General features: G+C 45.3%; 1 pseudogene; it reads right to left on the bottom strand.

Moving 5' to 3' along the window:
* Positions 1-5,855: 5,855 nt before the first annotated feature.
* Positions 5,856-6,442, bottom strand: LOC137380791 (retinol dehydrogenase 12 pseudogene; annotated as a pseudogene).
* Between the last annotated feature and the right edge of the window lie 4,494 nt (positions 6,443-10,936).

Here is a 10,936-nt window from a genome sequence, read left to right as displayed (position 1 = left end):
TCTTGGGAGCAGGGACTGGTCCTTTGTTCCTTTATAGCAGTGGCTGCTACTATGCAAAAAATGTCCTTCGGGCCAGGCCTGGCAATTCCTTGTATCAGGCCTTTTCTTCTTCCCAGCAACAATTTGAAGTTTAATGTCCATGTGGTGAAATTAATGTACCTCATTCTTAGCAGGTGGGGGCCTGCATGACACTCCCATGTGAATGTGTGCATGAATGTGTAGCGTATTTTTAGTAATTTTAACTGGGTTAGATTGTCAAGAGTAATAAACTTACATCTTTCTCGTGTCATGAATTCCCCACCTGCCAAGAATGAGGCATATTAATTTCATCACATGAATATTAATTTTAAACTGTTGCTGGAGTGAAGAAATGACTGGTTTTACAAGAGATCACCAGACACTTGGCTGGTGCATATTTGCATACTAAAAGACAGTGCTTGGAGAGACAACAGAATTGCTCACTGATTCAATTAACAGAGATTGGTCTGGGCAATGGTGATCCATGTCTTGTCAGGGTAAAATACAGCACTACACCGACCACCGCCCCCCCATCCCCCCCAACCGAGAGCTTTGGAATCCACAAATGCAGGAGTGGTTAAGCAGCTGGTCACATGATTAACTGGCTGGTCCAGGCTTTTTGAACTAGACACAGGATATTTGAAGACAGAGACTGCAGATTGTAACTGAACCTGGAACAAGAGAGCTCTCTCTCCTGGCTGGCTCTCTCTCGCTTTCTCATCAATCTCCGGATCCACTGAAGTCGCTTAAACCTCAAGAGAGAAAGGACACCTACATCGAAAAAAGTTGAAGCGTGCACTGGGCCCCAATGAACAGCAAGACTTACCAGCAACCAAAGACTCCACATTCAACTTAAAGGACCGTAAGTAACTACCAGATATTGCCTCAAACTTTTCCCCTTTATTCCTTCTACTTTTTCTGTTTCTATCTGCGTGTGTGTTTATCGTGTATGCATGCTAGCGTGGTCACGTTGCATATTCATAGCCATTACCTGAATTAGAGTTTAAGACTAATAAACTGCCACCTTTCTTTTTTAAATCTAATAAAACTTGGCTAATTGATTTCCTTGCCTTACAATTAGAAAGTGGTGAACAAAGATTCACTGAGAGGGGAGCAAAAACATGGTGTTTTTAAATTTAAACCCTGTTAGGGTTAGACCAGGCAAAGGCTGAGAGGAAACCCCTAGACCCCTGTCTCACCTGGTTGTAGTACTTGTTTAAACTCAAGAAAACCTGTCTGATTGGTTCTTTTAGAGGAACAGGAGCAAAGGCTCACGGAGTGGTAAGTTCAATCATTGTGTTAAAAAAGGATAAACCCTGTTGTGGTCAAACCAGAGAAGGGGCAAAAGGGAAGCCTGCGACCCCTTCCTCACCTGACTGTAGCAATGGTGTTAGGATTGTTGAACACAGACAAGACACTACAGGTATGACATGTTTGTAGAGGGAAGGGGGAGTTGTAGATAGAAAGATTCATGCCAGTGGCCAGATGAGAAAGTTAATGGAAGGGTTCTCAGATTAGTGTGGAACAAATAGCTCTTGTAGGTGGGAATGGGCTCTCCTCTGCATCCTCTTCAATACCGACAACAACCTGCAATATATAGTGCTTTTAATGTAGTAAAATGTCCAAAAGTGATTCAAGGGAGCATTATCAAAAAAATTGATACTGAGCCACAAAAAGAGATATCAGGACAACTGACCAAAAGTTTGGTCAAAGAGATAGGTTTTAAGGAGTGCCTTAAAAGAAGTGAGAGGTGGTGAGGTTTAGGGAGGGAATTTAAGAGATCAGGATCTAGGAAGCTAAAGGAAGTGTACATGCTGCCCCTCTAGCTTTTTTTTGATTCATTTCATGGGATTTGGGCATTGCTGGCAAGGCCAGCATTTGTTGCCCATCCCTACTTGCCCTTAAGATGGTGATGGTGAGTCGCATTCGTAAACCGCGGCAGTCCATTTGGTGTCGGAACACCCAGAGTGCTGTTAGGGAGGGAGTTCCAGGATTTTGATGCTGCAACAGTGAAGGAAAGGCGATATAGTCAGGATGGTGTGTGGCTTGGAGGGGAACTTGCAGGTGGTGGTGTTCCCACATGTTTGCTGCCCTTGTTCCTCTAGTTGGAAGAGTTTTCGGGTTTGGAAGGTGCTGTCTAAGGAGCTTTGGTGCGTTTCTGCAGTGCATCTTGTAGATGGTACACACTGCTGTCACTGTGCATCAGTGGTGGAGGGAGTGAATGTAGTAGATGAGGTGCCGATCAAGTGGGCTGCTTTTTCCTGGATGGCTTTGAGCTTCCTCTGTGTTGTTGGAGTTGCACTCATCCAGGCAAGTGGAGAGTATTCCATCATGCGCCTGACTTGTATCTCGTAGATGGTGGACAGGCTTTGGGGAGTCAGGAGATGGGTTACTTGTGCAGAATTTCCAGCCTCTGACCTGCTCTTGTATCTTGAGTATTTATTTGGTTGGTCCAGTTCAGTTTCTGGTCAATGGTAACCCCTAGGATGTTGATAGCTAAACAGCCTGTTCACCTTGGCGCTTCATTGTACAATCATCAGCCAACATCCTCACTTCTGACGTTATGATGGAGAGCAGGTCATTGATGAAGCAGCTGAAGATGGTTGGGCCAGGGTCTGAGATGATTGGCCTCCAATGACCACAACCATCTTCCTTTGTGCTAGGTATGGCTCCAACCAGCGGAGAGATTTCCCCCTGATTCCCATTGACTTCAATTTTGCTTGGGTTCCTTGATGCCATACTTAGTCAACTGCTGCCTTGATGTCGAGGGCAGTCACTCTCACCTCACCCCTTGAATTCAGCTCTTTTGTCCATGTTTGGACCAAGGCTGTAATGAGGTCAGGAACTGAGTGCCCCTGGCAGAACTCAAACTGAGCGTCAGTGAGCAGGTTATTGCTCTTATCTATCCTGCTAGCTATACCCTCAAAAACCTTAATAGATACATCAAACACAAATTTCATACAATCGCGTTGACCCTACCTAACCATAATGTGATTTTCCAAGTGCCCTGTTATAATGTCCTTTATAATAGATTCTAGTGTTTTCTCTACTACTGATGTCAGATTAACTGACCTATAGTTTCCTATTTTCTCTCTCTCCCCTTTCTTGAAAAGCAGATATCATTTGCTACCTTCCAATCCATGGGCCATTCTGGAATCTAGGAATTCTGGAAGATCAAAATAAATGCAGCAACCATCTCTGCAGCTATCTCTTTTAAAACCCTAGAATGGAGGCCATCAATTTCAGAGAATTTGTCAGCTTTTAGTCTAATTAATTTCCCCAGTATTTTTCTTTACTAATATTAATTACTCTGAGCTCCTCACTCTCATTAGACCTTTGATTCCCCATTATTTCTGATATGTTCTTTGTGTCGTATGAAGACAGACACAAAATATTTGTTTAACGACTATGCCATTTCCTTATTCCTCATTATGATATCTCCTGTCTCTGCGTCTAAGGGACCAACGTTAAAAGCCAAATGATACACTCTTCCATGTTACCATCAACATACGAACTTACGAATTAGGAGCCAGAGTAGGCCACTCGGCCCCTTGAGCTTGCTCTGCCATTCAATAAGGTCATGGCTGATCTGATTGTAATCTTGACTCCACATTCCCGCCAACCCCTGATAACCTTCCACCCCCTTGCTTATCAAGAATTTAGCCACCATGCCTTAAAAATATTCAAAGACTGTGCTTTCACTGCCTTTGAGGAAGAGAGTTCCACAGACGCACAACCCTCTGAGAGAAAAAAATTCTCCTCATCTCTGTCTTAAATGGGTGACCCCTTATTTTTAAACAGTGACCCCTTGTTCTAGCTTCTCCCACGAGGGGAAACAACCTTTCCACATCCACCCTGTCAAGACCCTCAGGATCTTATATGTTTCAATCAAGTCACCCCTTACTCTTCTAAACTCCAACGGATACAAGCCTAGCCTGTCCAGCCATTCCTCATCAGACGACCTGCCCATTCCAGGTATTAGTCTAGTAAACCTTCTCTGAACTGCTTCCAGTGCATTTACATCCTTCCTTAAATAAGGAGACCATTACTGCACACAGTACTCCAGATGTGGTTTCACCAATGCCCTGTATAACTGAAGCATAACCTCCCCTCAATTCCCCTTGCAATAATCAATAATATTCTAGTTAACCTAATTACTTGCTGAACCTGCATTCTAACCTTTTGGGATTCATGCACTAAAATACCAGATCCCTCTGCATCTCAGAGCTCTGCAATCTCTCTCCATTTAGATAATATGCTCCTTTTTTATTCTTGCAGTCAAAATGGACAATTTCACATTTTTCCACATCATACTCCTTTTGCCAGATCTTTGCCCACTCACTTAACCTATCTTACCCTTTGCATCTGTGGTGCATCTGTAACTTTCTTTATACATCGATGTACAACTGATTGGCTAATATTAAGGATGTCTTAAATAACAGTCTGGAACAGATCTACAGTATATGCTAAAGCTCAGGATCTTTGGAACTTTAGCAGTCACTGGCAATTTGGTGCCTGTGTTTGAGGGCAGCTTTCATCCAGTTTGTACCATGTAATATAAATCAGGGCTGATTTCTTTAGCAAAACTCAGCCTGAGCAGGCACAGTTCCTAGGTTAACTGGTGTAGGACTGTCTCTACTTGTATATTATCATGTAGAAATACCTGTGGGTGGGTGTTGTGTGTCTCCCTTGTTGCTTAACCAGTCTGGCAACTCTTCATTCCTCCTTCACTTGTTCTCCCAAAAAACAAAATGACTGGGGAATTCCCACTGGGAAGTCTATTATGTCCTGTCTGAAGTGAGGAATGGGGAATAGTAATCCCACAACAAATATGAGGATATGAAAACAAATGACAGGAAAATACCAGTTGGTGCATTATACCTGTCCCATATTATCGGAATTTAATTTATACAAACTGTGACCACTCCCTCTCACCAACCCACACAATCTCCACAGAGGGCAAAAATTAAGAAAAAATCCATTGCCAGCTTAAGGAAAAACAAACTCTGGAAAATGCTTCTCAGACCCTATAACGTGATCATGCAAGTTTGCTTTCCAGTTTTGAGACCACAGTGACTTGGAGACCCATCCCACATATCCAAGCCAACTATGCGTAGTGATATCAGCAACAGTCAGAAACCATCCAGCTCCCTTTTGAATGCGTACAGAAAATCCACATTTGCTGGAGAAATGGTAAAAGCTCTGAAAGTTCTTGAGCCAATCCGCATTGCACCACTCAATTATTTGACTAATTCAGTCCCAACCGCACCAGGATGCAAAGAATAAATAAACAGAAGAAGACCCTGGGACAGGTGAGTGGGGTTGGGGTTGTTGCGGCCATTCAGGCAGGCCCCAGTGACAGTTGCGGGGATTCTTGGTGATGGTGGGGGTGGGATCTGCCCGAGGGGCGGCAATTGTCGCTGGGGGAGGCCCTCTGGTTCCTGGATTGTCCCCAAAGAAGAGACCCCCCTGACCCCATTAAAAGGCCACGCCTTTACCTGGCGGAGTCTCCATGGAGCGGTGAGCCCCTCTACCTTCCATTAAATTGAGGTTGAGGTGGGAAGAGGCCCTTAAGTGGCCATTAATTGGCCACTGAAGGGCCTCAATTGGCTTGGGCTGGGATGGCCATCCTCAGCCTTTCTGCCCCAGACTAGATTCCAGGGCATTGGGATGGCAACGGGCACTCTGCCCCTCACCTTCCCTCGAAATTTTATCGGCCCCCCCTCCTCTGTTCCTGTCCCGAGGGGGAGCATAAAATTCAGCCAATATCTCCTTATGTGACTCATGTCATGTTTTGTTTTATAATCTCCCTGTGAACATCCCTTTGGGATGTTTTATTACATTAAAAGCACTATGTAAATGAAAGTTGTTGATAATGTTCTGGCCAATTCCTTTGGAAAAAGAATATCAGCTAATTTGCTCTGTGCATAGACTTTCGCTAAATTACAGATCTTCACACTATTTAATTCTTCAGTTAATGTTTCCCACATTTTGTGTGCAGTATAGAAGATGTTGATGATATACGAAGGTCCTGGCATTTTATCAAACCAAGCAGAAAATAGAATAATAAGAAGTGACCTGAAAGATTGACCTCAAATTAGATCTTAAACCCACTTATTGTTTTGGAATAAGGATGCATCATCACCCCTGTATTATTGATCAGAATGTTGATCTGCTGCTCTCCATTATTGATATGTACAGCAAAATCCTAAACAGATTTGCTGTCGGCTAAATCTAATTTCTTCTGAACTATGTTAGTATTTCCAAATTCCTCTATTATTTCTTTAGCTGCAGCCTCACCTTTTGCTCTGTTTCTGCAGCCTATGATAAAATGGGCTGCTCTCTTTCCCAGGTATTTCACATTCTCTTTGCCAATTTTAGCATTAGCCTCATTTATTAATGGAATCTTTCTATTTAGTCCCATGTCTAAAGACTATCCCTTGGAATTTCCTCAGGCCTTTTTCCCCCTTTGCCTAAATGGGGTTTCACAGAATCATACAGCACTGAAACAGTGCCAACCAACAATCACCCATTCATACTAATCCTACATTAATCCCATATTCCCTACCACATCCCCACCATTCTCCTACCACCTACCTACACTAGGGGCAATTTACAATGGCCAATTTACCTATCAACCTGCAAGTCTTTGGCTGTGGGAGGAAACCAGAGCACCCAGCAGAAACCCACGCGGTCACAGGGAGAACTTGCAAACTCTGCACAGACAGTACCCAGAATCGAACCCGGATCGCTGGAGCTGTGAGGCTGCGGTGCTAACCACTGCACCACTTTTGCCAAAGCTACAGTAGCAAAGTGGAATAACCTTTGAGGAAATTCCTAATACATTTCCCTCACGACAGTGCTTTTATTTACCTTTCACATCCTCAGGACATCCGAAAGCAACGCACAGCTAATAAGCTATCTCAGGAGTTTAGTCACTTTGCCATGCAGGAGAATACAGTCTCCAATCTGTATTCAGCAAGGTCCAACAAACAAAAAGGGAGGAAGGGCACAGAAATTATCCTTTGTATTCTGGGAGTCCCTGCTGGACATCCATCCATATAGTACAAGACCAATGTGTCATACCAAGTGAGCCACTGGAGCAGGACTCCCAGGTCTGAAGATTCCTAGGTTCCAAGCTGTCAGAGGCCCAGTATAAGATGTGATGGGGGTATGCTGAATGACATGATACATACTGACTTCCAGAAGTGTGCAAGTGGGTTCCACCGAGGAAAGGCAGTCCAGATCAAGAAAGCGTCCTTGTGTTAGGTTGAGCTAAGTGTCCCCACAACCAATGGATCAGTGCAAAGCTCTGTAGCCTTATTACATCCATTTGTGATGAACTATGAGGCAACTAACTAGAGGAGGAGACTCCATAAACATCTCCACCCTCAACCATAGTGAAGCCCAGTAATTGAATGAAATAGACAAGGCTGAAGTCTTTGCAAGTGTCTTCAGCCAGATATACCAAGTACTAGGCCCCTTCCTGAAGTCTTCAACATTATAGATACCACATTCCAGTCAGTTTGGTTCAGTATACATGAAATTAAGAGGCAGCTAAGCACAATGTACACAGCAATGGCCATGGGCACTAACAATATACCAGAGGTAATGGTGAAGTCCTGTGTAACAGAGCCAGCTGTTCCCCTAACAAAGCAGTAGTTGTGACGCCAGCAACTGCCCAACAGTGTGGAAGATTGCCAATGTGTATGTTATCCATTAAAAAAAAGCATTAATTTACCCTATCCAATTACCACCTTAAAACACTGGTATCTGCATAACAATATGGAAGATTGACCAAGTATGGGTTCTGCATAAAAATTGTATTAATCTAACCAGTCCAATTAGCACCCTATCAACCTCTTCCCAATCATCAGTAAAGTGATGGAAGCTGTCACCAATCGTGCCTTTAAATGGCAGCTAATTACTAATAACCTGATTAGTAATGCTCCATTATGATTCACCAGAACCACTGGGCTCCAGATCTGAGTACAGTTTTGATCTAGACATGCTCACAGGACCTGAATGCCAGAGGTGAGGTGATAGTAGCTGCCATCAAATCAAGGCAGCATTCGAACGAGTCTGCCACCAAGGAGCCCTAGAAAAGCTGAAGGGTAGGTGGTGGCGTAGTGGTATTATCACTGGACTAGTAACCCAGAGACCCAGGTTATTTCTCCAGGGACATGGGTTCGAATCCCACCACAGCAGAAGGTGGAATTTGAATTTAATTAATAAATCTGGAATTAAAAGCTAGTCCAATGATGGCCATGAAACCATTGACGATTGTTGTAAAAACCCATCTGGTTCACGAATGTCCTTTAGGGAAGGAAATCTGCTGTCCTTACCTGGTCTGGCCGACATGTGACTCCAGACCCGCAGCAATGTGGTTAACTCTTACATGCCCTCTGAAATGGCCTAGCAAGCCACTCAGGTGTACCTAACTGCTACAAAGTCAACAAAAAGAAATGAAACTGTATGAACCACCCAGCATTGACCTAGGCACCAGAAACCACAACGGCAAACCCAGCCCTCCCGACCCTGCAAAGTCCTCCTTACTAACATCTGGGGGCTTGTGCCAAAGTTGGGAGAGCTGTCCCACAGACCAGTCAAGCAACAGCCTGACATAGTCATACTCACGGAATCATACCTTACAGACAATGTCCCAGACACTGCCATCACCATCCCCGGGTATGTCCTGTCCCACCGGAAGGACAGACCCACCAGAGGTGGTGGCACAGTGGTATACAGTAGGGAGGGAGTTGCCCTGGGAGTCCTCAACATCGACTCCGGACCCCATGAAGTCTCATGGCATCAAGTCAAACATGGGCAAGGTAACCTCCTACTGATTACCACCTACCGCCCTCCCTCAGCTGATGAGTCAGTACTCCTCCATGTTGAACACCACTTGGAGGAAGAACTGAGGGTGGCAAGGGCACAAAATGTAGTCTGGGTGGGGGACCTCAATGTCCATCATCAAGAGTGGCTCGGTAGCACCACTACTGACCGAGCTGGCCGAGTCCTAAACGACATAGCTGCTAGACTGGGTCTGCGGCAGGTGGTGGGGGAACCAACATGGGGGAAAAACATACTTGACCTTGTCCTCACCAATCTGCCTGCCGCAGATGCTTCTGTCCATGATAGTATTGGTAGGAGTGACCACCGCACAGTCCTTGTGGAGACCAAGTCCCACCTTCACATTGAGGATACCGTCCATCGTGTTGTGTGGCACTATCACCCTGCTAAATGGGATAGATTTCGAACAGATCTAGCAATGCAAAACTGGGCATCCATGAGGCGCTGTGGGCTATCAGCAGCAGCAGAAGTGTACTCAACCACAATCTGTAACCTCATGGCCCGGCATATCCCCACTCTACCATTACCATCAAACCAGGAGACCAACCATGCTTCAATGAAGGGCATGCCAGGAGCAGCACCAGGCATACCTCAAAATGAGGTGTCAACCTGGTGAAGCTACAACCCAGGACTACTTGCATGCCAAACTGCGTAAGCAGCATGCGATAGACAGAGCTAAGCGATCCCATAACCAACGGATAAGATCTAAGCTCTGCAGTCCTGCCACATCCAGCCGTGAATGGTGGTGGACAATTAAACAACTAACTGGAGGAGGTGGCTCCACAAATATCCCCATTCTCAATGATGGGGGAGCCCAGAACATCTGTGCGAAAGATAAGGCTGAAGCATTTGCTTCAGATGGTGATCCATCTCGGCCTCCTCCTGAAGTCCCCAGCATCACAGATGCCAGGCATCAGCCAATTCGATTCACTCCGCGTGATATCAAGAAACGTCTGAAGGCACTGGATAAAGGTCTGGGCCCTGACAATATTCCGGCAATAGTACTGAAGACCTGTGCTCCAGAACTTGCCGTGCCATTAGCCAAGCTGTTCTAGTGCAGCTACAACACTGGCATCTACCCTGCAATGTGGACAATTGGCCAGGTATGTCCTGTACACAAAAAGCAGGACAAGTCCAACCCGGCCAATTACCGCCCCATCAGCCTACTCTTAATCATCAGTAAAGTGATGGAAGGTGTCATCAACAGTGCCATCAAGCGGCACTTGCTTAGCAATAACCTGCTAAGTGACGCTCAGTTTGGGTTCCGCCAGGGCCACTCAGCTCCTGACCTCATTACAGCCTTGGTTCAAACATGGACAAAAGAGCTGAACTCAAGAGGTGAGGTGAGAGTGACTGCTCTTAACATCAAGGCAGCATTTGACCGAGTATGGTGTCAAGGAGCTCTAGCAAAACTGAGGTCAATGGGAATCAGTGGGAAAACCCTCCGCTGACTGGAGTCATACCAAGCACAAAGGAAGATGGTTGTGGTTGTTGGAGGTCAATCATCTGAGCTCCAGGACATCACTGCAGGAGTTCCTCAGGGTAGTGTCCTAGGCCCAACCATCTTCAGCTGCTTCATCAATGACCTACCTTCAATCATAAGGTCAGAAGTGGGGATGTTCGCTGATGATTGCACAATGTTCAGCACCATTCGTGACTCCTCAGATATTGAAGCAGTCTGTGTAGAAAGGCAGCAAGACCTGGACAATATCCAGGCTTGGGCTGATAAGTGGCAAATAACACTCGTGCCACAGAAGTGCCAGGCAATGACCATCTCCAACAAGAGAGAATCTAACCATCTCCCTTTGACATTCAATGGCATTACCATTGCTGAATCCCTCACTATCAACATCCTAGGGGCTACCATTGACCAGAAACTGAACTGGAGTAGCCATATAAATACCATGGCTACAAGAGCAGGTCAGAGGCTTGGAATCCTGAGGTGAGTAACTCACCTCCTGACTCCCCAAAGCCTCTCCACCATCGACAAGGCACAAGTCAGGAGTGTGATGGAATACTCTCCACTTGCCTGGATGGGTGCAGCTCCAACAACACTCAAGAAGCT

The sequence above is a fragment of the Heterodontus francisci genome, chromosome 2 (assembly GCF_036365525.1).
Source record: "Heterodontus francisci isolate sHetFra1 chromosome 2, sHetFra1.hap1, whole genome shotgun sequence".
Lineage (NCBI taxonomy): Eukaryota > Metazoa > Chordata > Chondrichthyes > Heterodontiformes > Heterodontidae > Heterodontus > Heterodontus francisci.
The sequence above is the reverse complement of the archived record's forward strand: the minus strand, read 5'-3'. Positions and strand labels throughout refer to the sequence as shown.